This window comes from Macaca mulatta, chromosome X, assembly GCF_049350105.2.
Source record: "Macaca mulatta isolate MMU2019108-1 chromosome X, T2T-MMU8v2.0, whole genome shotgun sequence".
In the NCBI taxonomy this organism is placed as follows: domain Eukaryota; kingdom Metazoa; phylum Chordata; class Mammalia; order Primates; family Cercopithecidae; genus Macaca; species Macaca mulatta.
The window spans coordinates 90,921,457-90,948,686 of NC_133426.1; the positions used below are offsets into that span (position 1 = coordinate 90,921,457).

At 35.5% G+C, this 27,230-nt stretch overlaps 1 protein-coding gene across 2 annotated transcripts in view; it reads right to left on the bottom strand.

Annotated features, from left to right (window-relative positions):
• The window catches only part of HDX (highly divergent homeobox), a 189,621-nt gene extending 173,702 nt beyond the window's left edge, over positions 1–15,919 (bottom strand). For both annotated transcript variants that reach the window (XM_015127741.3, XM_015127740.3), the window contains exon 1: positions 15,768–15,919. The gene's annotated coding sequence lies outside the window, so the exon portion shown is untranslated. The remainder of the gene's footprint in view (positions 1–15,767) is intronic.
• Between the last annotated feature and the right edge of the window lie 11,311 nt (positions 15,920–27,230).

Sequence of the window (27,230 nt, forward strand, 5' to 3'; positions counted from 1 at the left end):
ATAGTGTTGGAAGTTCTGGCTAGGGCAATCAGGCAAGAGAAAGAAATCAAGGGTATTCAGTTAGGAAAAGAAGAAGTCAAACTGTCCCTGTTTGCAGATGACATGATTGTATATTTAGAAAACCCCATTGTCTCAGCCCAAAATCTCCTTAAGCTGATAAGCAACTTCAGCAAAGTCTCAGGATACAAAATTAATGTGCAAAAATCACTAGCATTCTTATACACCAGTAACAGACAAACAGAGAGCCAAATCAGGAATGAACTTCCATTCACAATTGCTTCAAAGAGAATCAAATACCTAGGAATCCAACTTACAAGGGATGTAAAGGACCTCTTCAAGGAGAACTACAAACCACTGCTCAGTGGAATAAAAGAGGACACAAACAAATGGAAGAACATACCATGCTCATGGATAGGAAGAATCAATATCATGAAAATGGCCATACTGCCCAAGGTTATTTATAGATTCAATGCCATCCCCATCAAGCTACCAATGAGTTTCTTCACAGAACTGGAAAAAACTGCTTTAAAGTTCATATGGAACCAAAAAAGAGCCCACATCTCCAAGACAATCCCAAGTCAAAAGAACAAAGCTGGAGGCATCACGCTACCTGACTTCAAACTATACTACAAGGCTACAGTAACCAAAACAGCATGGTACTGGTACCAAAACAGAGATATAGACCAATGGAACAGAACAGAGTCCTCAGAAATAATACCACACATCTACAGCCATCTGATCTTTGACAAACCTGAGAGAAACAAGAAATGGGGAAAGGATTCCCTATTTAATAAATGGTGCTGGGAAAATTGGCTAGCCATAAGTAGAAAGCTGAAACTGGATCCTTTCCTTACTCCTTATACAAAAATTAATTCAAGATGGATTAGAGACTTGAATGTTAGACCTAATACCATAAAAACCCTAGAGGAAAACCTAGGTAGTACCATTCAGGACATAGGCATGGGCAAAGACTTCATGTCTAAAACACCAAAAGCAACGGCAGCAAAAGCCAAAATTGACAAATGGGATCTCATTAAACTAAAGAGCTTCTGCACAGCAAAAGAAACTACCATCAGAGTGAACAGGCAACCTACAGAATGGGAGAAAATTTTTGCAATCTACTCATCTGACAAAGGGCTAATATCCAGAACCTACAAAGAACTCAAACAAATTTACAAGAAAAAAACAAACAACCCCATCAAAAAGTGGGCAAAGGATATGAACAGACACTTCTCAAAAGAAGACATTCATACAGCCAACAGACACATGAAAAAATGCTCATCATCACTGGCCATCAGATAAATGCAAATCAAAACCACAATGAGATATCATCTCACACCAGTTAGAATGGCGATCATTAAAAAGTCAGGAAACAACAGGTGCTGGAGAGGATGTGGAGAAATAGGAACACTTTTACACTGTTGGTGGGATTGTAAACTAGTTCAACCATTATGGAAAACAGTATGGCGATTCCTCAAGGATCTAGAACTAGATGTACCATATGACCCAGCCATCCCATTACTGGGTATATACCCAAAGGATTATAAATTATGCTGCTATAAAGACACATGCACACGTATGTTTATTGCAGCACTATTCACAATAGCAAAGACTTGGAATCAACCCAAATGTCCATCAGTGACAGATTGGATTAAGAAAATGTGGCACATATACACCATGGAATATTATGCAGCCATCAAAAAGGATGAGTTTGTGTCCTTTGTAGGGACATGGATGCAGCTGGAAACCATCATTCTTAGCAAACTATCACAAGAACAGAAAACCAAACACCGCATGTTCTCACTCATAAGTGGGAACTGAACAATGAGATCACTTGGACTCGGGAAGGGGAACATCACACACGGGGCCTATCATGGGGAGGGGGGAGGGGGGAGGGATTGCATTGGGAGTTATACCTGATGTAAATGACGAGTTGATGGGTGCAGCACACCAACATGGCACAAGTATACATATGTAACAAACCTGCACGTTATGCACATGTACCCTACAACTTAAAGTATAATAATAATAAATAAATTTAAAAATAAATAAATAAAATAAAAAAATAAAAGACAATAGCAATAATATATTTCTAGGCATTTTTTCTTGGCATTTTAATTTTCTTGGCCATAAAAATAAATGCTTAATGTTTAATTGTATAGTCCCTAGTTGTTCTGCATAATTTGGTATGAAGACGTATGAAGTTTCTCCAGTTGCCACTATACTTCCACTTCTAAGATATTTTGGGAAATCAGTCATTCTGGAAAGCTACAGTGTATACTCTTTTGAGCAATAAAACTTTACTTTTCATAAGTTTTCATCTTAGATGAAAATATTTCTGAGCTACCATATTCACTCTCTTGAGTTTTTAAACAGGGAGTAGAGAAATAAAGTCTTTTTTTTATAAGACTGGGTCATCATTATAAACATAATTTAATAAATGGTGTTCTAATAATTGTGATACGGTGTCTGTCTCTTCATTAAAACACATTAAACTCCTGCATATCCTTTTTATAGTTTCTCTTTTACTCTCCTTGTCTGTCATCGTTTGTCATGCTGTCATTGGGCTTCCCTTTAGCAATTCCCTCTCACCCCTAATTTGCCGGGTTTTGTTGTTTTTGATTAGTTTGTTTGTTCTAATCTGGTAGAAGACCAGAATTTTCTGGTGGGCCTAAGAGGTTCACTCATGACTCTATCATTTGGACCTTACCTTGTAGATTTTGTGACACTTATTTTCTTGAATTTGCTGGATGAATGATATATGTGAAGGATTACTACTGTGCCCTTTTACTCTAGTGATAATCTATAGTAGTTAAAATGGCTATTTTGTTTCACACATTATGAGCTGAGCAGTAGTGGAATAGAAAGTTGGATTAAAATCAACCCCCCTGCCCATGTGGATATATGGTTGTGGTGAAGTAAAATTTATGGCACTAATTATTTAGTAAACAAAACAACTGCCATCTTTTGCTTAATACTTAGCAAATAAGGCAAATAAAAACATTAGATGAAATATTAAATTACTCTTAACAACACAGAGCAAGCGGAACTTCCGTTGGAAGAAAGAAAGAGTTGTTGTAGAGGTAGTTCACCTCTGCTGATGTTACAGAGAAAGTTTTATCCTCAACTGTCTATACAATGCACGATAATCTGCTTTGCTCTGCCTTAACCAATCAGGCAGACCTAAGAGTATGGCAGAGAGAGAGAGTTCCTTCTCTTTGTCTCACATACTATAAGCTTCTGTATTACAGGAAGCAAATTTTCATCTTTTTTATTAACCAGCTTCCAAAACAATGCCTTGGACATAGTAAGTGCTCAAATGAGTTGCAAAGTATTATCTCCACTTCTATTTCCTAAAAAACTTTTGTGTAGATTTGATATTACGTCTTTCTTAAATGCTTTGTAGCATTAATGAGTAAAGCAACTTGGGTCTGAAGATTTCTTTAAAGGAAGATTTTAATTAAAAATTCAATTTATCTTATTAAATATAAAATATTAAGTTACTGTTTTTCTTTTACAATTGATTTTAGTAATTTCCAACTTTTAAGAAATTGATACATTTCCTTTAAGTTATGGAATGTATAGTCATATAGGTTAACTTTGTGGGTATACTGTTTAATGTCTGTACAGTCTATTGCGATACATTCTCCCTCATTATGATATTGGCAATTTGCGTCCTCTCGCCTTTTTTCTTTTTCTCTAAGATGTAACATTTGGTTTCATTGCCTTTGTTCATTGCTTTTCTATTTTCTATATCAATTATTTATGCTCTTAGCATTATCATTTCCTCTTTATCCTTGTTTTGAGATTAATTTGCTCTTCTACTAATATTTTGTTAAAGTGACCCTCAAGTAATAGATTTCAAGTTTTCTACGTATTCACTAAATTATCCTTTTATTTCTCCTCTACTGGCCTTTGTGCTATTATTGCTACACATTTTGCTTTTACAAATGCTACTAAATCCCAAATAAGTTGTTATTGTAAAAATTAGACAGTTATTGCTTAAAATGTTTTTTTAAATTTAAAGATCTTTCATTTGTCCCCACGTATTGACTATTTCCAGTACTCTCCTTTCCATTATGCACGATAAAATTTCAATTTGGTATTTTTTTTTTCTGTGTGATGATTTCCTTTAACAGTTTTGATAGTGTATATCTGCTAGTGATGTATTTTATACTTTGGTATGAGTGGATGAACTTTTATATTGCTTTTTTCATATATAAAATTCTAAGTTAACTCATTTTTTTCTTTCAGCACATTAAGAATGTTGCCCCATTGTTTTTTGTGTTGCATTGTTTCCGTGAGATATATCCTACCATTGTCATATTTGTTCTCCTATACTTAAAGTGCAGTTATTTTCTCTGGTTGCATTTAAGATTTTCTCTTTTCTATGAATTTCAATTATTAGATTATGAAATACCTTGGTGCCATTTTCTTCATCGTTCTTATTCATGGGATTTGTTGAGCTTCTTGGGTATGTAGGTTCGTAGATTTCATCAAATTTGTAAAATTTTCAACTGTTCGTTTTTAGATAATTTTCTTCTACTTCCCACCTTGTGTGACTCACAAAATATGGACGGTAGGTTGAATGACTTTGGCTCACAATTCACTGTTGCTCCATTCATTTATTTCTCCTATTTTTCTCTCTACTTTTCATTTTGAATACTTTTTGTTTGTGTGTATTAAGGTTCACTATTGTTTTTCTTCTGCAGTAGCTAATCTGCTGTTAAAATTATCCAGTGCATTTGACATTTCATATACTATATTTTGTCTCTAGAATTTCAATCAATGTGGATCTTTTTTAAAAATCTATTTTGTTCTCATCTTGGTTGTGCTTTCTTCTACCTTATTGAACATATGGAATGCAGAAATAGCTGGGTTTTTTTAAACATTCTTCTCTACTAATTTGGCACCCTTTTTTCATTCTGTTTTTCTTATTGCCTTCTCACTGGAATATGAGTTGTATATTTTCCTATTTCTTTGCATGCTTGGGGATTTTTCATTTAACATCAGATATTATGAATCTTGTCGTTGGGTATGGTCTGTTTTTGTAGTATTTCAATATGTTTGCCTTTGTTCGGGGATATATTTAAGTTACTAGGAATTGGTTTGGTTCTTTTGAGGTTTGCTCTTGTCAGGCAAATCTAGAATTGCCTTTATTCTAGATCTAATTTGCTCCATTACTCAGGCAATACCCTTGTGAGGACCTTCTTAAATGTCTCTTGAAATATGATGTTTTACAATCTAGCCAGTGGGAACATAACCATTCCTGGTCCTGCATGAGTTCTGAGGATTCATTTGCTTGTTCCTTTATTGTGGTTCTTTCTCTGTCCTCATCAGTTTCATCACACACTTGAACTGATCATTATTCAGAAATTTGAAGGGTCCCTCTACAGATCTATGAAGCTCTCTCCATATGCAGTTTTCTCCTTCACTGTGCAATGTTCTCTCCAGTACACTGTTCCTCAAATTGTAGGCACCTTTGTACTTTCTGAACTCTGAACTATGTCTTCTCAACTCAGAGAGACCTCTAGCCTTTTGGGGCTCCTTTTACCTGAGCTATTGTCTGGAAACTTTCCCAAAGCAGTAAATTGGGACATTCATAGGGCTCATCTTGTCTCCTTTCTCTAGAGAATCATGGTCTTGTGCTGCCTTTTGTCAAAGGTCTAAAACTCATTATTTTCTATTTTTTTCTGTTTTTTGTTTGTTGGTTGGTTTGTGTTTAAATAGTTAAGATAAAAGAGGAAATCCTGTTACTGTTACTTCATCATTGTTATAAGCAGAAATTCAGGTGACCTTTTGGAGTGGTGGAGTGGGAAGGCTTTAGGAGTTTGGATACCTCCATCCTATTAAGCTCTTAAGCTTCATAACTTGCTAGTCTTGTGACTTTAGCAGAGATAAGTGACCTCTGGAACCTCAGTTCCTTCATCTGGAAAATGGGAATATAAAACCTGTCCTATTCTTCTTCAAATGATGTGTCATCTTCATTAAAATACTTAATAAACTGCAATGTGCCACGTCAAGTCTATTTTTGTTAATAGTTAACATATCATCAACTGGCCATCAGTACTGGGAATAACTCTTTTAATGTACATCAATCCACTCCTACACAACTTATATGTGAACCTCAAATGAAGGATATGTACATTATGATATTATGATGGCAAAAGGAAGACTGATTCTGAGACCCCTGCCTATGCAATAGGAGTTTAATCTTTCAAAACGTTTGAGAAAGTGAAAGTTAAGCACAACAAATAGCATGGTGTCCACATATGCATGGAAGCCACTCCAGAATTTTTTAGTGTAAATTTAATATTACAAAAAGCTTTTTTTTTTTCTTTTTTCTGAGCTGGAGCTTCACTCTTGTTGCCCAGGCTGAGGTGCAATGGCACGATCTCGGTTCACTGCAGCCTCCACCTCCTGGGTTCAAGCAATTCTCCTGCCTTAGCCTCTAAGTAGCTAAGATTACGGGCAGTGGCCACCACGACTGGCTAATTTTTGTATTTTAGTAGAGATGGGGTTTCAGCTCTCTATTTACTTTATTTTATAATCATCTTGCCAACGTTTTTAGATATTGCAAAAAATAAATTCCAGCATTTTCAAAACATAAAGTCTAGTAACAGACATCTGTTTATTCTAATACTATGAAAGTATATTGTCTGTTTATTAAGCTATAATTTACTGAAATGTATTGCACACATCTCTTATCTTTCTTTTTAGAGATAAAATTGACCTATATTGCTTAGGTGAAAATAGAAACAAAAGGAATTTTAATAAAAACTTATCATACGACTTTCTCAGGACACAAAGAAATTGTTCACTGACCTCACTTTAAGACACACCTAAAATTATGTAATTAATATTCGGTTTTGTCAGCTACATAAAACATATTCATAGTGACGTGAACACAAATTGCAAGAAAATTTTATGTACACATACTCCACATAAATATATGAAAGTACAAAGGGACGTATATGTCTATAGCTACATCCCTAATGACTAAATTCTAAAGAGAGCTTCTACCAAACAAATGCATTAGCAAGTAAATATACTGGATCTCAGAATGTTTAATCAATGATAAAAATGTATTAGCCTTTAATGACACTTGCTTTATTCACATGGTAATGTGTTCAAATAATATACACCTAAAACTATAAATACCTAATCATACCCTCAGATATCAGAAATAATAAATACCTAGTATTTGATAGCACAACGGGGTGGCTATAGTCAAAATAATTTAATGATATATTTAAAAATAACTAAAAGAGTATAACTGAATTGTTTGTAACACAAAGAATAAACGCTTAAAAATGGATAGGCCATTTTCCATGATGTGATTATTATACACTGCATGCTTGCATCAAAATATCTCATGTACCCCATAAATGTGTACACCTACTATGTACCCACAAAAGTTAAAAATAAAAAAATTAAAAATACTAAAAAAAGTAAAAAGATCAATTTCAAATAGATAAACAAGCTGAATGACAAAAACAGAAATAGGGACTCAACTGAATGACTGATTTCCTTTAGCTCTGTTTTTATGCAATCCCACATGCATCCATCCATACAGAATATATGACAGTGATATATAGCACTGATAACCAGTGATATATAGCATCTCCTAATGAGCTAAGTAGTACCTGGATTCATTCATATTCATCGAGTAAATTTTGTTTCAATAAATAGCTTTTCTTTGTACATTTCTAGCCCTAAAAAAAAAGTGCAAGTAAATCACTTCTACCTTTCACTGGAGACTGTTTGTACTGCCACAACCATTGACGACTAACATTTCACAATCTTGCAAATCACAGTCTTGTTAATACCTTTAAAATGTAGGTTGTATTTTAACTTACTAATGAGGGAAGTACACAAAGAAATAGACTATTAGTTATCTTATAACTTTCATTCCTGATTTTGCATCAACCTGCAGAAATTTAGGGGAAAAAGATTTAGGCACACATTAGAGTTCAGGGGGATATCCCTCAAAGTACACCATCAAGTGGTAAGTAGGTAACATTATATAAACACACACATATATAGTGTAGAAACAACATAGAAACACGCATGTATTTAGATAACGAAAATGTGAAAGCATAAATTTATCCCCACCAAGAAAAGGAAACTCTTGTACAATTTTGGTGGGGATTTAAATTAGTACAGTAATTATGAAAACAGTATGAGGTCCCTAAAAAATTAAAAATAGAATTCCTACCATATACGATCCAGCTATCCCACTTCTCAATATATAGCCAAAGGAAATAAAATCAGTGTCTTGAAGATATATCTGCACTCCCATGTTCACTCACTGCAGTCTTATTCACAATAGCCAAGATATGGAGTCAACCTAAGTGTCTATCAACAGATGAATGGATTAAGAAAATGTGGCATATATACAAAATGGAATACCATTCAGCTTTGACAAAGAAAAAATAATGTTGTCATTTGCAACTACATGGGTGAACCTTGAGGACTTCATGTTAAGTGAAATAAGCCAGGCACAGAAAGACAAATACTGCATAATCTCACATATGTGGAATCTAAAAAAAGTCAAATTCATAGAAGCAGAGAGTAGAAAGGTAGTTATCAAGGGTAGGGAACAGTGGAAGATTGGGTAGATGTTGATCAAGGAATACAAAATTTTAGTTAGACAGGAAGAATAAGTTCAAGAGATCTATTGTACAACACGGTGACTACAGTTAATAACCATGTATTGGATACTTGAAAATTGCTAAGAGAGTGGATTTTACATGTTTTCACCACAAGGTAAGTATGTGAGGTAACTGGTATGTTATTAGCTTGATTTAGCTGTTCCACAATGTGTACATATATCCAATCATCATGTTACACACTATAAACATATACATTTTTGTCAATCAAATAATGAAGGATTATCCCCACAAATACTTTAAAGAATAAGAAAATGCATAGTGTAATCATGCTCAAGACTTCTTGGCAAAAAAATAAAGAAATTGCATAATGACTTAAAAGTGTCATAGAGCAGAACCCCAAATCTGATAGCCACAGGTAAAACTCCTCCTTTATTCTTCAAATGAAAAAAATAAAACAGAAACAAAAGATACTTAAGGCAGAATATCTCAAACAGAGACCCAAAGATAGATTTTGTCAGTGTAGCAAAAATTTTGCTTTTGTTTTTGTGGGTAGCCTCTAAAAGTTGGAAAAGCCAAGGAAACAAAACCTTCTCTAGAGGTGCTAAAAAGGAAAGAACTGCTGACACATTTATTTTAACCCAATGAGACTCATTCAGACTTGTGCCTTCCGGAACCATAAGATAACAAATTTGGGCTGTTCTAGGGCAATAATTTTGTCGTGATATGTTATGGAAGCAAAGAGACAACACACCATTCCCCTTGAGGAAGTTGGTGACAGTGAACCCAATACAACTATATTCTTCTGTAAGACTCCGTTGAAAAGTCAAGTAATTAGGATAAACATCATTTCAATGGTAAAGTCATTGCTATCACCAATGTAAGTGGATATACTCAGAGGCTTATCGATTTTACCTATGACATTTGTGTAGTTTTTTTCTCTTAATGATGCAATGTATACTTCAGAATGGAACAAAGCTGATCTGTATTCATCATACAATATATAATGGAGAATGCTTAGATTGCATATTTCTTTACAAATGTGAAAACACACTAAAGAAAATTCAGGTTTTTGTTTCTATGATCACCAGCTCTTAAAAGTCTCTGTTGTACAGGACGTCGGATTTCACTTTACCTCAGTGCTTCTCAGACATTAATACACATATTAGTAACTGGGGGGGGGGGGTCCTTGTTAAAATGCAGATTCCGATTCTGCATATCTAGCTTGGGGCCAGAGATTTTGCAGTGTCTAAGCGTCTCCCAGGTGATGTTCATGCTACCACTCTATGGAACACACTTTGAATAGCAAGGGAGGGATTCACAAATCCCTACCTGAGGCTCCATATGACAAACAATCCTAAATTCAAAAATTTTTCTCTGCATTCAGTATTACTAGGTGGGAGAACAAAAATAATCTCAAACTGACTTCCCACATCTTTTAACCATTTATTAGTGATGAAAGTGAGCCTAGATAAAATGTCTGACTCATTACTTTAATAACTAACATATATATTCAAAAATAAATTCGTGTGACTATACTTTTGTCTTAGAATAATGAGGAGGAGTCAAGACTGAGCATTCTAATACCTAATGTAATACTTCCCACTGATACAGAATATATTTCTTCTTCCACATTTTACAATGCCTGGATCTCTTCCAGTTGTTGCTTTGTTGAGGGGTGATATGGTTTGACTCTGTGTCCCCACCCAAGTCTCACCTAGAATTGTAATCCTCACATGTGGAGGGAGTAACCTGGTGGAAGATGACTGGATCGTGGGAGTGGTTTCCCCCATGATGTTCTCATGATCATGAGTGAGATGCTGTAAAAGTGTTTGGCAGTTCCCACCTCACTCTTTCTCTTTCCTGCTGCCATGTAAGACGTGCCTTGCATTTCTTTCAACTTCCACCATGATTGTAAGTTTCCTGAGGCCTCCCCAGCCATTTGGAACTGTGAGTCAATTAAATATCTTTTCTTTATAAATTACCCATTCTGGAGAAGTTCTTTATAGCAGTGTGGAAACAGATTAATACAAGGGGATTTCAACACAACAAATTTTCGGTCTATGAAAGGGCAAAGCTATTTTGAAAATGTGTCTCAGATGATTACTTTCTTAAATGACACAGCTATTCCATCCATAAAACATACAATAGGTATACTAATCTAACCAAATAAGAAAATATTGAATCATTAAATTAGTGTATTAGAAAAGTTATATAATACTAGAATCTACTTTTTTAATAAAATCCACTCATGAAGTGCTTTCAACATTGGTTGGTTTGACAGTAAGAATGAATATGGGTCTATGTGCCTTCTGCCAGTGAAGCCATTGGAGGTCAGCACAATGAGCCCTTTCCCCTAAACTTCAGCCTTTATTTATTTAAAAAATGTCGTCTCCACTGAGGAAAAAAAAAGGGAAATATTACTCAGAAGGAGTATATTATTATACTAGAGGCTCAGAAGGAGAAAAGAAACTAGGAGCTTAGAAGGAGAAAAGAAGCTAGGAGGAAAATACACATGTTGTATGTGTGTGTGTGTGTGTATATATGAATTTATGTATACACATGTGTGTGTGTATAGATATATATATGAATACATAAATTTTTTGAAAAACAATGAAGATAGGCCTCACTCTAGCTCCTTAACCTATACCTAGTAGCTTAACAGTTGAGAATGCAGTGTCTAGAATAACACCTGCTCTCAAATCCTGGCTTTGCCACTCAGTGGTACACGACCCTGAATGAGCACCATACACCAATACTAATTACAAAAGCGCTTAGTGGGAGTATATAAGCCACATGTTTGCATTACTGTTTTTAGAAGCTTGAAAGAAACTGTCCCTAACTCCAAGGGAAAAGGGGTTAAGGAGATAGTTTGCTAAATTTTGCCACCCTGACAAATAATAGGCTTAAAGATTCTAAGGATCAACCCAAATGCACATATGTCTACTTGTGAAACAACAGGAGAATTTTTGTGAAACAAAAGGTAAGACAGATATTGTTCTAGATTTCTTTACAGATGGAAGATGTAAGGTGAAGCATTTAATTGACTGACAGTATAATTTCATGTATCCAGTTGCCTTATACCTAGATCTCTGGTTTAACCCAGGCAATTTTGCTACTAGTTGGCATAAGAATGACCCCATTTGGACAGACAGGTTTCAACTTATTTCCTTAAAATTTCATGCAGACTGGAAAGGTATTACGATATCAGTGATAGCTTCTGAATATGCCAGCATCTCGAGCTCCCTTCTTATGCATAATATATCTCTAGAATTATCAATATTTGCTTCTAAACTAGTGTACCTAGATATAGTGTACTCAATGCAAGTATATTAAGAAACCACCAATTTCAGTTTTAGCTCACTGACTCCACAATAAAATAAAAATCAACAATTCAAATTTTATTTATTCTGTTGGAGATTGCACTATAAAAATATAATTCCCTCTGGAAGTATGATACAATTTTAAAAGCAGAAGGCAATAAATGTTTTTAAAATGTATTTTATGCAAAGTTTCATGCCATATTTTTTCAATCAGGACTGAAAGAGTGTGTTTTAATAAAATATCTAAAACAAATGTAAATATACACCATTTATTTGGGTAATCTTACAAATCTCTAACTTCGTAGAAGTAATATGGTGTTTATGAAATGCAGTGCACACACACACACACACACACGTCTCAGATTCCAGAGATTTAGATCCCAGCTAAAGCTCTGCCAAAAGTTCATTATATTGACCTTAGTCAAGCACAACTTGGTGATTACAAGTCAAACCCATGATTGGATCTTGACTGTGACATGTAGTAGCTGTATGGACCTGGGCAAATCAACTGCTTTGAAATATGTTTTTTCATTTGTAAAATGGGAAATAATACTATACACTCTTTCATATAGATTTTGTGATGTTTAAACGCAATAAGATATATAAAGTTTTTAGCACAATGTCTGGCACTAAGTGCTTAATAAATATTAGTGTTTATTAATGCTAGTAAAGTACCTCACTTCTTTGGCCTTCAGATTCTTTACTTGTAAAATAAGGGGATTGGCTTATCATTATAAAATCTCCCCCAACTCAAACTCTACAACTTAAAGAGAAAACCCAATGTCATCCTCCCAGATAGAAATTGTAAAACAAGCTTTAAAAATATATGTCACACTCATTTTTTTTCATATTTTATTTTGAGCTCTCTAAACTTAACAGCATATTTCTAAGCACCACATTCTATCCAGAGTTGCTTAAGTTCGATCAGTTTTCTCTACTGATCTATATGTAAATGTCTAGGAAAGTCTCAATTACTATGAAAGCTGGCTACAAGCTAAAACAGCTTTGAGGAGTTTCATATAATGTAGGTAATCAGAGAAAAGGTCAAAAGATTTTCCCTTATAATAAATAACATTCATGGTTCACTTGCAATTATCTATAATAATGATGTTCTAATTTACAGGTTACAACACCCTTCTGATTACTTTTAATCCATGTTTCTACGTCAAAAACTTTTATGTGATATTGAGATGGTACCTCAAAGTGAGGCAGGAGCCAAAGTGAAATATGTGAAAAACCTCTGTATTAAACCATAATCACACTGTCATTCAAGTAAAACTTGAGCTCTGCAGAACAGTGCAATTTGAAGCCTAAGGGATAGGAAAGTGACAACCAATATATAATAGCAATTATAACAATCATCACAGTGGTCATCTCTGATTCAAGAGATGTACACATGAAAACTATCAGGAATAGTCAATATAAGATAGCAATTGTAGATAAAATGTAATAAAAAATGAGGAATTTGTATATTTTTAAAGATACATGCAAAGAGAAGTATAGAACAATGGAATACCTCTTTATTTAGTATTTTTCAAACTGAGAAAATTACAGACAGAACCGCTTCTGGGATAGTGTTCCCTCCCTTGATCTTGTTTATGAGGACATTATATATTTGAAGGCCACCCAGTAAATAGAGATCTCTGTAATTCCTTTCCTCTGACTTACATTCAGGTTTATTTAGTCATTGGAGGGTCTCTTGCCTGACCAACGATGAATAAGCTTTCACATGTGTACAGTTCTCTCTATAAAAATACCGCTTCATTTCCAAGGAAATTGTTTTCTGGGGAAAAAAAGAACATAAACAGCTACAGCTATTTTGATTATTCAGTTAGGTGCTACGGACAGATAATAAAGAAATAGATGGCATGGTTCCAACCCTTAAGGAAGGGTTTAAAATCCGGCTGAGGATTCCAGTCTAACACACACACACACACACACACACACACACAACAACAGCAACAACAACAACAACAACAACAAAAGAGACAATACAAAGCAACCCACAAGCAAGTGACAAAGACAAGAATTAATGTGGGAATTCTAGGAAAAGTGAGGTCAGTAACATTTGGGTTAGATTAATTTGGAAGGCACTTGTGGAGGGGTGCAATCTGAGTTGAGTTTCCAAAGCGAGTAAGATGTGAATTATGTAGAAGAGAGGGCATCCTAGGTGAAGGGGATAGTAATGGTATAAGGAGCAATGTTATACAGGTAGATTGTTCTCCCTAACTGAACATTAAAGAGAGTTGAGCACTGAAGAATAAAGGAAAATAAGACTCCTGCATTACAATGAGGCCAGATTATGAAGTTCTTTGAAATTTGAGTGGAATTAGGCTTGAAACAATAGAAAATAAGGAACCAAGAATATGTTGGTTAAAGAAAGTGACCTGTTGAAAGAAGTGTTCACAGACCACTAAGGATGTGGAGCACAGGTGAAGACTGCCTAGGAAGCTCCTACAGTGACTAGATAAGTGGTGATGAGAATTTAGATTGTAAAGGAGGAATGGTGAGAGAAGTCTTTCAAAGGAAAATTTACCAGTACTTGATAATCCCTTAACTATGAGAAACAGAGAAAAATCCAGATTCCTCTGTAAAATTGTCAGGAGTCTATGATCAGACTGTGAAGGGCAATTAATAACAATACTGTACAATCTATTCATCAGGAATAGACAGGCAGGTTGTTCTTCATTGTTCCTCACAACTGCTGAGTAATAAAAGCCTTAGTATAAGTAATGTAACAGCGTTTCCAATGAAGGAGTGAAGGAAAAGGTCTCTCAAAATAATGTTTGACTTCAGTAATTCTAGCAGAGACACAGAGGAAGAAGATGGACTTAGCACCAAACTTGAAATGGAGACTAAAGACTTATAAGAGATTGTCCCAAGAAGAGATAAAGACCAGAAAGGAAAATTTCTTACTCTGAGCCTCCACAATGGACTTCATTCTGAGTCTTTCCAAATAATTTAGGGTTCAAAATCATTGTCACCCCAAATCAGAGCTCCTTTAAGATTAAAATTTAGATTCATTTGAATAATTAGTGTTTATTTTTCCAAACAGTTTCTTATCTGATAAACTTCTATTCCACAAATTCTTCTAGAATTCATTCTGTTATTCAACATCTAATACCTGGAAATTTAGAATTTGCCTTCTCAAATTTATAAGGCTCATTTTGAAGCTGGATTTACTCAGTAGGCCAGTTTAAACTAAATGGCAGATCCCTCCCCATCAACTGGTGCTTGAAACATCACAAGGTCTGGGATGTTCCCTGGGTCTCTACTTTCCAAATTCAGCCCAGAAATGGCTCAGCCCCACCTCTTCCAGTGAAACCGAAACAGCGCCTGTGCAAACTCCACGCCTATTCTCCTCACAGTGACCCACCCCGCCCCCACCAAGGTGCTAATGCGCAGGCGCAGCGCTCTCAGTGCCTTTGAGTAGGGATGTGAGAAATCTACTGTCCAGTGAAATCTAGAAGTGGTAGAATTCAATCCCTCCTTTCTTCGGAGGCAGAGGTGCCACTTCCTTCTACTACCCAACCAGAAGCGCGTCCCAAACGTCGCCCTCTCTCGGAGCAAGCAAGGTCTTTCGCTCTCTGGCAATCCCCATTGTATCCCTATCCGCAGCTCGTTTCTAATCTCACTCAGCCGCCAGCTTTCGCTAGGAGGATAGAGGCACTTCGCTCCCTAGGATCCGCACCAGTTTTTTGGCTGCCTGTTTAGGCCACGAAACCTATGGACCCCTCCACCCCCAACCTCGCCCCAAACTAGGAAAAGCATTATCCCGGTGCCTTGCCCGCCCTCCTTCGCCCTTCACACCCACTCAGTGTTGAGTGCTTACCTCGGGTGTGGTGCGGTTACGAAAGCAATCAGCGGAACCCAGATCAGGCCACTGCTGGGGCAGGCGGATTCAGCGAGATTTTTCCTGGGTCTCCACTGCCGCTTCAGACAATGAAATCAGCGTGTCCGATCATCAATTCTCATCATGATCGTGACGTCACAAAAGACAGCGGCCAATGGGAGCCTGCGATCAGCTCAGGACAGTCCTTGGCCTCAGCCCAGAACCCAAGAGTTGGGAGGGGGGAAGAGAGATGGCTGCCTGCAACTGGGCTGCCTTTTCCTCGCACAAATCAGCTACATCCACGGCCAGGGCTCTCTATACCTTCCTGAATAGCTGTGAACACCGAGCATCCCTGTGACTATAGTAGTTACATGCCAGCCATTTGAGCAGGTGCTGCCTGGCCTTCCAACTTGAAATTGGGTTTTAACAAAATTGTTACATGCTGCCAAAACCAAATGATAGCATAAAGAAATACAGTCCTTTGTGGTCGGTGTTCGATTGACAGGTAAATATTCAGTTTTACTAAAATCAATAAGGTGTCCATCGAGACTTTAAAATTTTACAGTAAAAGCAAGTGTACTGTTATACGTGACTGGTGGGCTCTGATGACTGAGGAAAGAAACTATGGTTTTTATTCATCCAACCTCAATTCCTAGTCTGCCAGAAGCTACTTGGGTGATCACCATTATACCATTACACAAAAAAAGTCAAGTCACACGTTACATCATTTAACAGTTACTTGATATACTTCCCAGATTTGCTGGATGCCATGAGAAATATAGAATTCATTGATTCTCTGCTATCATAGAACTTGCAACATCATTTGGAAGACAAGATTAGCACACAGTAAATATTCACAACAATAAAATAAAGTACATGATCATGTGCTCAGTCATTAACTACAAGCAAGAGCTACATTATTTAATGATTGGAGATATCAGTGAAGTGGAAAGTCAGGGAAGCATTTTATGTAATTAAGACTTGAGATGGTTCTTGAATGGTGAGTAAGAGAGGATGGAAGGCACCGTCTTAAAGGGGAAAGATAGGCAAAGGTAGAGATGCATAAATTCATATGATGTGAGGAAGCCCATGATGAAATCATCTTGACAAATAGAGGGCATATGCTAAGGACTAGTGGTAGATGGAATTGGCTAATAATAAAAGCCTTTGAAAATAGGCAGATATCTTTTATTTGATTAAATGTTACCAAAAGCCATAAAGCATGTGACCTCAATCCTCTATGGTCAATTAGTCACAGAGGAGTTGATGTGATTTTTTAAAACAAAAGTCAGATTATGCCCAACTTCAGATTGTCCAATGGTTTCCTTTCACACATACAATAAAATGCAAATTTCTTACTATGTCCTCAAAGCCCTAAATGATCTGGCCTTCACCATCTTTCTGACCTCCCCTCCTGTCACTCAGCCACTAATTCACAAATACATTAATATTCTCTCTATTTCTCAAACAAGTCAAGCTAATGTCCACGGCAGTTGACCTTGTACTGTTGCACTCTTTGATCTTTGTATGACTTACTCTATCACTTGATTGAAATATTTGCTCAAATGCAACCTCTTTAAAGAGGTTTTCCTATTCAAAATTGTGATCTTCTTAACACTCTCTATACCCTTTTTTCTGTTTCATTTTTCTTCATAGTATTTATTATTAAATGTATTTTATATATTTAGTTATTGCAAATGTAAGCTCTATCAAGGCAGAGTTTTGTTCGTTTTGTTTATTATTATATGCCTCGCATCCAGAAAGGCCCTAGATACAAAGTGGACAAATAAGTAAGTACTTATTGAATGAATGACTGAAAGCACATTTTTCAAGTCATTAATTTGCATTTTCAGGTACATTGGGATAGGCTGGAGTGAGAGAGACCATTTAGACAGTTGTAATGCTAACCCAACTTCTAGGTGACATAGCCCTAGATTAGGGTGTCAAAAATGATGAAATATGAGACTTTCAAAGAAGGAATTATAAGGGTAAAGTGGAGGATTCAGAAACAGCTTATTGATAATTGATTAACATATTCATAAAGTACTACATACCTGAAACTGAGGTGATATGAGAAAAAAAGATCAGAGTCCCTACTCTTGAAGGGTTTATAATGCAAAGGCACGAGAAGACATATATGAAACCATGGTACAAAAAGAGGCAATTAAATTAATCCAATTGTTTCTTCCTCTTTTGCCCTCTCACCCTGCATCTAAGCTGCTAGTACGTTTGAAGACTGTACCTTCAAAATATGCCCCAAATCTGAATACTCCGTACCTCCTCTACCACCATTACACCAAAGTCACTGTAACTTCTAGTTTGAAATACTGCAAAAGCATCTTACACGGTTTACTTTCTTCCACTCTTGTCCTTCTTCAAAAGTTTTTCTTAACATCAGTCGAAATATTATTTATAAAGTTTGAATCAGATCATATCACTACCTGGTTTAAAACCCTCCAAATGCGTCTCATTACATCAACAATAAAGTCCCAAGTCCTTGCTATGGTGTATTTCCCACCATTTGTTCCTGCCCTGGCTCACTATGCTGTAGCTACTCTGGTCTTTTGGTTATCTTTTTTCTCTCTGGAATGCCTATTTCCTCTTCAGAGACTTTGTGTTTGCTATGATTTCTTAGGAAACTCTTTCCCTAGATCTTCACATAGCATACTTCACATAATTCAGACTGTCTGCTAAAATGTTACCTTCTCAGATGGGACTTCATGGACCAATCAATTTAAAACAGCATTGCCCCCCCCCCCCCCACCACCACCACCATTATCTATCTCCTGTATCTTCTTGTTGTGCTTATTTTTTCTCATATCACTATGGAAAAATACATTATTTGTTTTGTTGGTTAGTTATTTTGCCTTTCCCCAACAGAATGAAATGTTCAAGGGGGTAGGAACTTACCTCTCTTATTACTGTTATATCTCCAATACTTAGAGTTGTAGTAATACCTAGCATGAAGTAGGCACTCAATGGATCTTTGTTGAATGAATAGATAAGGGAGAGCATAGATTGTGTAGTGCGGTAATAGATATTCAGGGATGAGAGATGTTTTCAATACATGCCTAAGATATCAGTACCTGTCCTGTTCACAATATATCAATTAAAAGCATGTTTATTGAACTTGTAAGTAAAAAGCATCTAAGTAGAATAATTAAATCATGGATATTAACCAAGATTTCAAAGATCTCAAAAGACTCAACAAACAAATGCAATAAAATGAAGTTTGACAGGGATAAACAGTAAGTCTTGCTTTTAGGTTTACAAAAATCAGTTGCATAAGTACAGGAGGGGCAATAAACACCTAAGTTGAGAAGTGTATCTAAAAATTCTATAAATTCAGTATGAACTGGTATAACAAAGCTGCTAAACAAGATAATTCACACTTAAACTACATTAATAAAAAGTTATTATCTGAATCAAGAGAGTTAAGAGCTCTACTAGTCCCTACCGTAGTCAGACCACACTCGGTCTCTTCTATTGATTATCCTTATTTTAAAATAAACATTCACAAATAGCTGCATTTAGAGAAGAAAAACCAGGATGATGAGGCATCTAAAAATTATATGATTTGAGGCAAGTATCCAGGAACTGAGGATGCTTAACTTAAAGAGGAGAAGACCTCAAGTATATAGAATATATAACTATCTTCAAATATTTGAAAGACTGCTGGGCAAAGACAACTGTGACTTATGTTGTGGTTTTCCAGAGGGCAGTACCAAGGCCAAAATGGATAACTGATGGGGAAAAAAGCCTCAGCTTAAAATTCAAGTGTTCAAAATTGATAGAGACTGTTTTGTAAAGTCAAAAGGCCTCAATCACTGGGAATGTTTCAGTGACCATCAGTCAGCAGTGTTGAAGTATTATCAATATTGAGTGACTACTAAAGTTGATTTCAACACAGAATTTACAGATTTTTGGATTATGTCAGAGGGAAGTTAGTCAGGAAAAGGCCTTAAAGAAAAAAAGTGAGTTTGGTCTTTTAAGATTTGGTTTAGTCTGGTGGAGCTGAATCTAGGTTGGGGTACCACTAATAAAAGACAACCAATTTACTGCTCTCCCATTCTTCATTGGGGGAAAAACATGTTCACAGTGCATTTTGGGTGAACATAAAAATGCATACACCAAAGAAAGTTCTTCCAACTTTAATTTTTTTCTTAATTTTTCCATTAATAAGGAATTTGTTCGTAAGTTCATTTTAACCAACACAATCATTTATTGATATATGTGAGACCTGCCTAAATGAGCCCAGAACACAGCTCTAACCATTGGATTGCTAGGTTTAAAAAACTAACTTTCAATCTACTTAAAGTTACATTAATTTTTCTAGTACAGCTGATTTTCATTAATCAGAGTCTCTATGCTTTGTTTGTAGGTTATTGGGACTTTTTAATTCACTTCTATTTTTCTTTTCTTTTTTTTCTAATTTTTAGAGACAGGGTGTTGCTCTGTCACTCAGGCTGGAGTGCAGTGGTGCGATCATAGCTCACTACAGCCTCAAACTCATGGCCTCAAGTGATCCTCCCGCCTTGCCCTCCTAAAGCATTCATTGTGATTACAGGCCTGAGCCACTGCACTTGGCCTATTTTTACTTTTATTTTGTCCACCTTTTAGGCCTTTGACAGCTTATTGACATCTCCATTCAAAGTTGTCCACCAAAAAATGATGAGAGAGCTGAAATCAAGTGTTGTCCTTTTAAATACTTCTGATTTGGAGCAGAAGAAAGTAATTTTTAAATAAAATGTTAAAACTTAAGGTTTCTCTGTGGATTTCAATTATCCATTGTAGCCATGTAATTAGTATTTTAGTGGAGATACCATTTGAAGGAACTTTTCTACTCTTACTGTGTCCAGATAAAAGTAAACCCTATGATAGAAAACCCTTCTGAATCATTAGTATACACTGTCCTACTCTAATTATTCCATAAATAGCCTCTACAGAACACTAAATTTCTATTTTGTATTTCAGTTATTAAGGTACCTTATTTTATAGACAATGTATACATGATTTGTTCACCTGGAAAATTTCTGAAATAAAACCAATTCCTGAGTGGCACTGTGGTTTTTCAGAAGTAATATATTACTAATATTTCTGGGTTATTTTTCTACTTTAACTAAGACAGTAGTTATCAGCATGTTTTCCCTGGACCAGCAGCATCAAAATCACCTGAGAACTCTTTGGAAATGTAAAATCTTGATCCCTACCTACAGATTCAAAAATTGTAAAAGGAGGGCCAAGAAGTTTGTGTTTTAACAAGCTCTCCAGGAAATTCAGATGTATGATAAAGGTTGAGAACAACTGTATTTAGTTATAACTGTGGAGGCGCGAGGAATAGAGGCAATTTCATTCTACAATATTTATTTAGCTTGCATTACGTGCAAGCTACATAGAATTTATGAAAACATGATTTTGGTGTTCAAAATATGCGTAGTCTAGTAGAACAGCCACAGACTTAAAAACGTAAAATAATGTGATAGTCCTTAAATGTGGGGCGGGAATCTGAGTTGAGTGGATCTAGGAAAATTATAGCTATGAATATGAATGACTGGTTTTGCATAGTAGGGTTTTATTTCTGACATGTCTACTGTTATATTCCTGATATGGCTTGAAATGTTTCCCCCCCAGTCATGTCATTGATGTTAAGATAAAGTGAGAGACCAGAGAATCAAGTATTGTAATTTAGCAATTTTGCTATAACACACTTCCCCTCCTTCAAAAAAAACAAAACAAAACAAAAAAAAAAAAAAAAAAAAAAAACATTTTGTATACATCCAGAAATAATTCCACTTATGTATTTCTCCCTTGATTGAATGGTGAAATTTATTCATGTTTCTCTAATTTCATACTGAAATTTATTTTAGCATGCTATCAGATATATAGGGGACCTATATATCTATATTGATTGACTTTTGAAAGCAGCTGGAATCCTATTGGTATCAGAAAGGAATTTTACTTTTTGGAAAGTTTAAATTGTTTGTATTTAAATTTTAAAGTGGTTCTCAACCATTTGGGAGATCGAGGATACTTTAGATAATATAACAAAGCCATGAATCCTTTCTCCAGAATCATACGCACATACAGATTTCATAATATTTATTACTGGGGGTGAATTCCATGGATTTTCTGTAGATTATCTGTTAACTTGCTGGGGTGGATAGATCCTAGGTAAATAGCTCTCCTGAAAAAATGATTTAAGATGATGTATAAAGTGAATTATAAGAGTGCCACTAGTCTGGATAACTTGTCTAGAATGTGGTTAGTTACCCATTTAGCTCTATGAAGTGTAGGCTAGCCCCAAATGCTTCAAATCAGTATCCTCTTTAATACGTACAAATATATCAACCAAGCACTCATATGAACTTATAGTTCATTTATCCCTAGGGTAATTAAAACATCTGAGGACTTGAGAAGGACAGTAGTCTTCAGTTCAAATCAAAAGAGATACTTTGAGAATACCTTGGCCAAAACAAGCAAAATATTTCTAAAGAAGCACCTAGATACATGCTTTATCATCCATGTGGTTATTTAAAAGACAGCAAAAAAGCTAATTATTATGCTATACCATGACTTGAGGTGCAGGATGGGTTGAGGAAGGAAAGGAAAAATTGGCTCCTAAAAATCTAGAGTCATTTGCAAAGCTTTTGGAAAACCATTCTGCATTAAAAATTGAAAGGATTGAAAATGCTATTTTTGAAGTAAATTGAACAAGAAAAAAGCCTATCTCATTTTTACACCATTTTGCCTTCACTTTTTATTTTATTTTTTTTTAGACAGAGTCTTATTCAGTTACCCAGGCTGGAGTCCAGTGGCACTGGTGAAATCTCAGCTCACTGCCACCTCTGCCTCACATGTTCAAGTGATTCCCATGCCTCGGCCTCCTGAGTAGCTGGAATTACAGGTGTGCACCACCATGACCAGCTAATTTTTGTATTTTTAGTAGAGACGGGGTTTCTCCATGATGGCCAGGCTGGTCCCCAACTCCTGACCTCAAGTGATCCACCTGCCTCAGCCTCCCTAAGTGATGAGATTACTGGTATAAGCCACCACACCCAGCCTGCCTTCACTTTTTATGGATAAGGAAAATAAAGTACAAGGAAGAAAAGTGAGTTACTTGAGGTCCATAGATCAGTAATTTACTAAATGATATACTTTTGATAAAATAAAGTTGATGATCATTTGAAAGTAACTATGAACAGCCATGTCATTTTCAGTCCTAGGTAATGGAAGAAAGCTGAAGAGCCAAGATTTAACAAGGAAAGTTAGGGGCTCAAGGACCGGGTCTAAGTAAAAGTGGAACAAATAATCTGAAAGTATGTGAATAGACCAAAGTAGCTGTATATAGAACTGCCAGTAGTCAAAACTGGATAGTGATGCCCAAATTACTGGTAGTTGAAAAAAAATGTAAACACATAGCCACGTAGCAAAAGCCAGAGAAGGCAAGATTCTGGATTCAGAGGTCTTCAAACTGGGTAACAGAAATCAAGAACCAGTTACAAAGATAAGTATCAGAAATCATCAAAAATATTGGGAAAACATTAGGGTCTAAACTGGCAGGCCGAAAATATTGGACAGATGGAAATACAAAGGTCAAGTTAAAGAGGAGGTAACCAAGGACCAAACAAAATAAACTCAGGCCAGGTCAATTTATCAAACAAGTAAGTGAGTAGTAAGGAGTCAAGGCAAATCAAGAAACAAGGAAGTCACAGAAGCTTAAAGCACAGAGCATGGGTAAGTTAAACGACACATAGAAATGCCAAGGTGGACCTTGATAAATGAGAGAGTTCTTCAGCCTTGGGCTTGAGCTTTAATAATCCTAATGTGGCCAGGCCAGGCCCTCGAGGTGAGAGCAAGTAATTGAGAACAACTCCCTGCCATGAATTTCGTGCGGATAAAATAGTACTTTCCAGCAGTCAGATTCCGACAACAAAACCCAGAGGAAAATATGAAGTGTTTTGAGTATCTTAAGAGTTTTTAAGACAACAGTTTTCTTTCAAACTTAAACGAATATAATGGTTTCCAGTAGACAAAATTTTCTAAATGTCATAGCAAAATTATTTGGTAATAAAATTTCCATGATTCCTTTTCAGAGCTTTATACCATATTGTACTACTGACTTACATTATACAGAATGTGAACATGTTGTAATTTTATAAGCTTGCCTTATAAAAATTATTTTAATTCTGTTACTTTTTCTTCAATAAAAATCCCCAATGAACTTCAAAGTATTGATCCATGTTGTATTGTCTATATTCACATGCTTTTGTTGACCACTGTAATTGAGTTCCATTTCATGCTCACAAATTTAGTTGGTGATACAGTGCATAGGAAGGAAACCATAATGAGATTATTTGTGTTGCGTGGTAATATAATCCATTTTTTACCCCAATTGGTGTAATATGTTAGAGCCTTCTACAGGTTCAAAAAATCTAAAAATATAAATTGGCAGCGTCAGCAATATGGATTTCTAAGTAGGATTTAGCAATTAGTATGACGAGCCATTTTCTTAACACTTAACATATTCAGTTGGCAATATTGCCTATAGTTACACACAGCTGATGCTTATGGTAACCCACATTGGTTTCGTCCTTCATAACCAAGGGTTCAGTATTAAGATCTCTTATAGCAATATCAAAAGCACAGTTCTTTGCAGCTTTAATACCTGGAAAATCTGTTACGTTGACCTTCCATTTTAATTACTTTAATTTTTTAGTATTAGTGTAGAGACTTTATATCCTTCCCTACCTGCAGCCCTTCTTCCTGTTGCCAAAAGCACTATATATAAAGACATTCGATAATTTTAAAAGCAAGCACATCAAATATTAGTCTTCCTTGGAATAAATGGGGGAAAGAGAAATAGGTGAATATTGATAGTGGTGTGCTAGAGCCTGCCAGCACTTGCTTGGGAGAGCTAACTGTGCAAATCTCCTCCCAACTCCGCATTCACTGACCTAAAACTAGTGGCTTGAAGCCTGACGTCGTGGGGTAGTAACAACATGAAAATTAACAAATGGCACAAATCAGGGCTTCCACTTCACCAGAGAGCCAGTTGTTAAGCATTTACTAGCACACTACTGAAGGTATAGGAAAGCAGAATATGAGAACAGAGTATAGAGAAGTACTTTGAAATTAACTAGGAAGGAATGATTAACTTTAATTTGTTTACTACTAAAAGATGAGGTCTAGCTGAAAAAATGAGTTTGCATTTGAAAAGAGTGAAAAGATTTCACTATGTTTGTGCTGTAAAAATTCACTTTTTAAATTTAAATTTACTTAGCTAATATGTTGAATCCAATTCACTCTTGGAATATTGTTATTGGGTAGCTAAGCAATTTGGTGATAATAATAATTCACTTTATCCTAATTTTTACCTTTAACTTTATAAAAAGAATCAAAATCATGCTTAAATAATATGCCAGGGCTAGCAGGTGTGTCCTTTAAGAAAGTTTATTTGAGGTAGGTAATGGCAGAGGATGTTGGTCAATAGAACTTTAAATATAAGCTAGGCCTGGTAAGGACTACATCAAATAGGTCAGTGTTCTGACTGAAATTTTCAAGCAAGACTTGGAACTAAGTTATCAGTTATGGAAGCAGGATCTGTAGAAAAAGAAGGTGCATGCTGAAATGATGTGTGAAATACTGCACAACTGAAAGTAATGCTTGGCAAAATGAGTGTTAATACTGCAACAGAAGTCAGTATACTGAAGAGATATCAGCACTCCCTTGTTTACTGCAGCATATTCACAATAGCCAAGATATGGAATCTACCTAAGTGTCCATGAACAGAAGAATGAAGAAAATTTGGTTCATATACACAATGGTGTACTATTCAGCCATCAAAAAGAATGAGTTCCAGTCATTTGCATCAATATGGATGGAACTGGGGATCATTCTATTAAGTGAAACAAGCCAGGCACAGAAAGAGAAACATCATATGTTCTCACTTATTTGGGGGATCTAAAAATCAAAACAATTGAACTCATGGACACAGAGAGCAGAAGGATGGTACAAGAGGCTGAGAAGGGTAGAGGAAAGTTGAGGTGGAGGTGGGGATGGTTAATGGGTACAAACTTACGAAGAGTGAATAAGACCTACTATTTGATAGGACAGTAGGGTGATTATAGTCAATAAGAACTTAATAGTATATTTTAGAATAAATTATGTAATTGGATTGTTTATAACTCAAAGCATAAAGCTTCAAAGGATGGATACCCCATTTTACATGATGCGTTTATTTCACATTGCATGCCTGTATCAAAATATCTCATGTATGCCACAAATATATACACCTACTATGTACCCACAAAATATTTTAAATAACAAAAAAGGAAAAAAAGAAATTGTGGGCTACATATACAAAATGGCATGTTATTCAGTCATAAAAAATAAAATTCTGTCATTTGCAACAATATAGATGGAACTAGAGGATATTATGTTAAATTAAATAAGCCAGGCACAGAAAGATAAATATCACATATTCTCACTCATATATGGAAGCTAAAAAATTGACCTCATGGAGATACAGTATAGTGATGGTTATCAGAGGCTTAGAAGAGTAGTAGGGCGGCGAGGGGGAGGGAGTTCGGTTAATGAGTGCAAAAATACAGTTAGATAATAGGAATAAGATTGAGTATTCAGTAACACAATAGGACAACTGTAGTTAAGGGTAATTATAGTTAATAATTTTATTTTATATCTCAAAATCACTAGAGGAGTAGATTTGGAACGTCCCAACACAAAAATGATAAATGTTTGAGGTAATGAATATCCCATGAATATCCCAATCACCCTGTTTTGATCTTTATCCATTTATGCTTGTATCAAAATATCATATGTACTTCATAAATATTTACAACTATTATGTATCCATTAAAATTAAAAATAGAAATAAAATATAATTTAAAAACTGAAAAAAAAAAAAGATTGCAACAGACCATACGAACTTCATTTTAAAGACTCATGGATTAGACCTATTTTTACATCAGTGCCTTCTTTTAGTGAATTACTCTGGATGTTCTGAACAAATTTACCTGGAAACAATGGCCAATAGCTTCAAATATTAAAGACAATCTCTATTTTATCTGGACAAAGGTCAGTAATGGCATTCTAAAACTGAGAGAAAAAGTATTCAATATAACTTAGAATTTTAGGGCTGCCAGAGACTACAAGAATTCATCTAGTCAACTTTCCTCTTTCTAAATAAACTTGTTCTTAAGTAACATCTTCTGTAATATTTTTAATCTGTGTATGTCACGAGCAATAAACTGTGAAGTCTCAGCATATATGAATAATTTAATGCTGTAATCAAATAAAACTTACAAAGTCAGAAATTTATAAACTCAGATCTAATCTACATTTACTAAGCTTCCATAATATTGAACAATGTAGTGGATATATTTACATATGGCATCTCATTTAATCTTCACAACCCAGATAGAAGGCCGTAAATTCTGTTATACA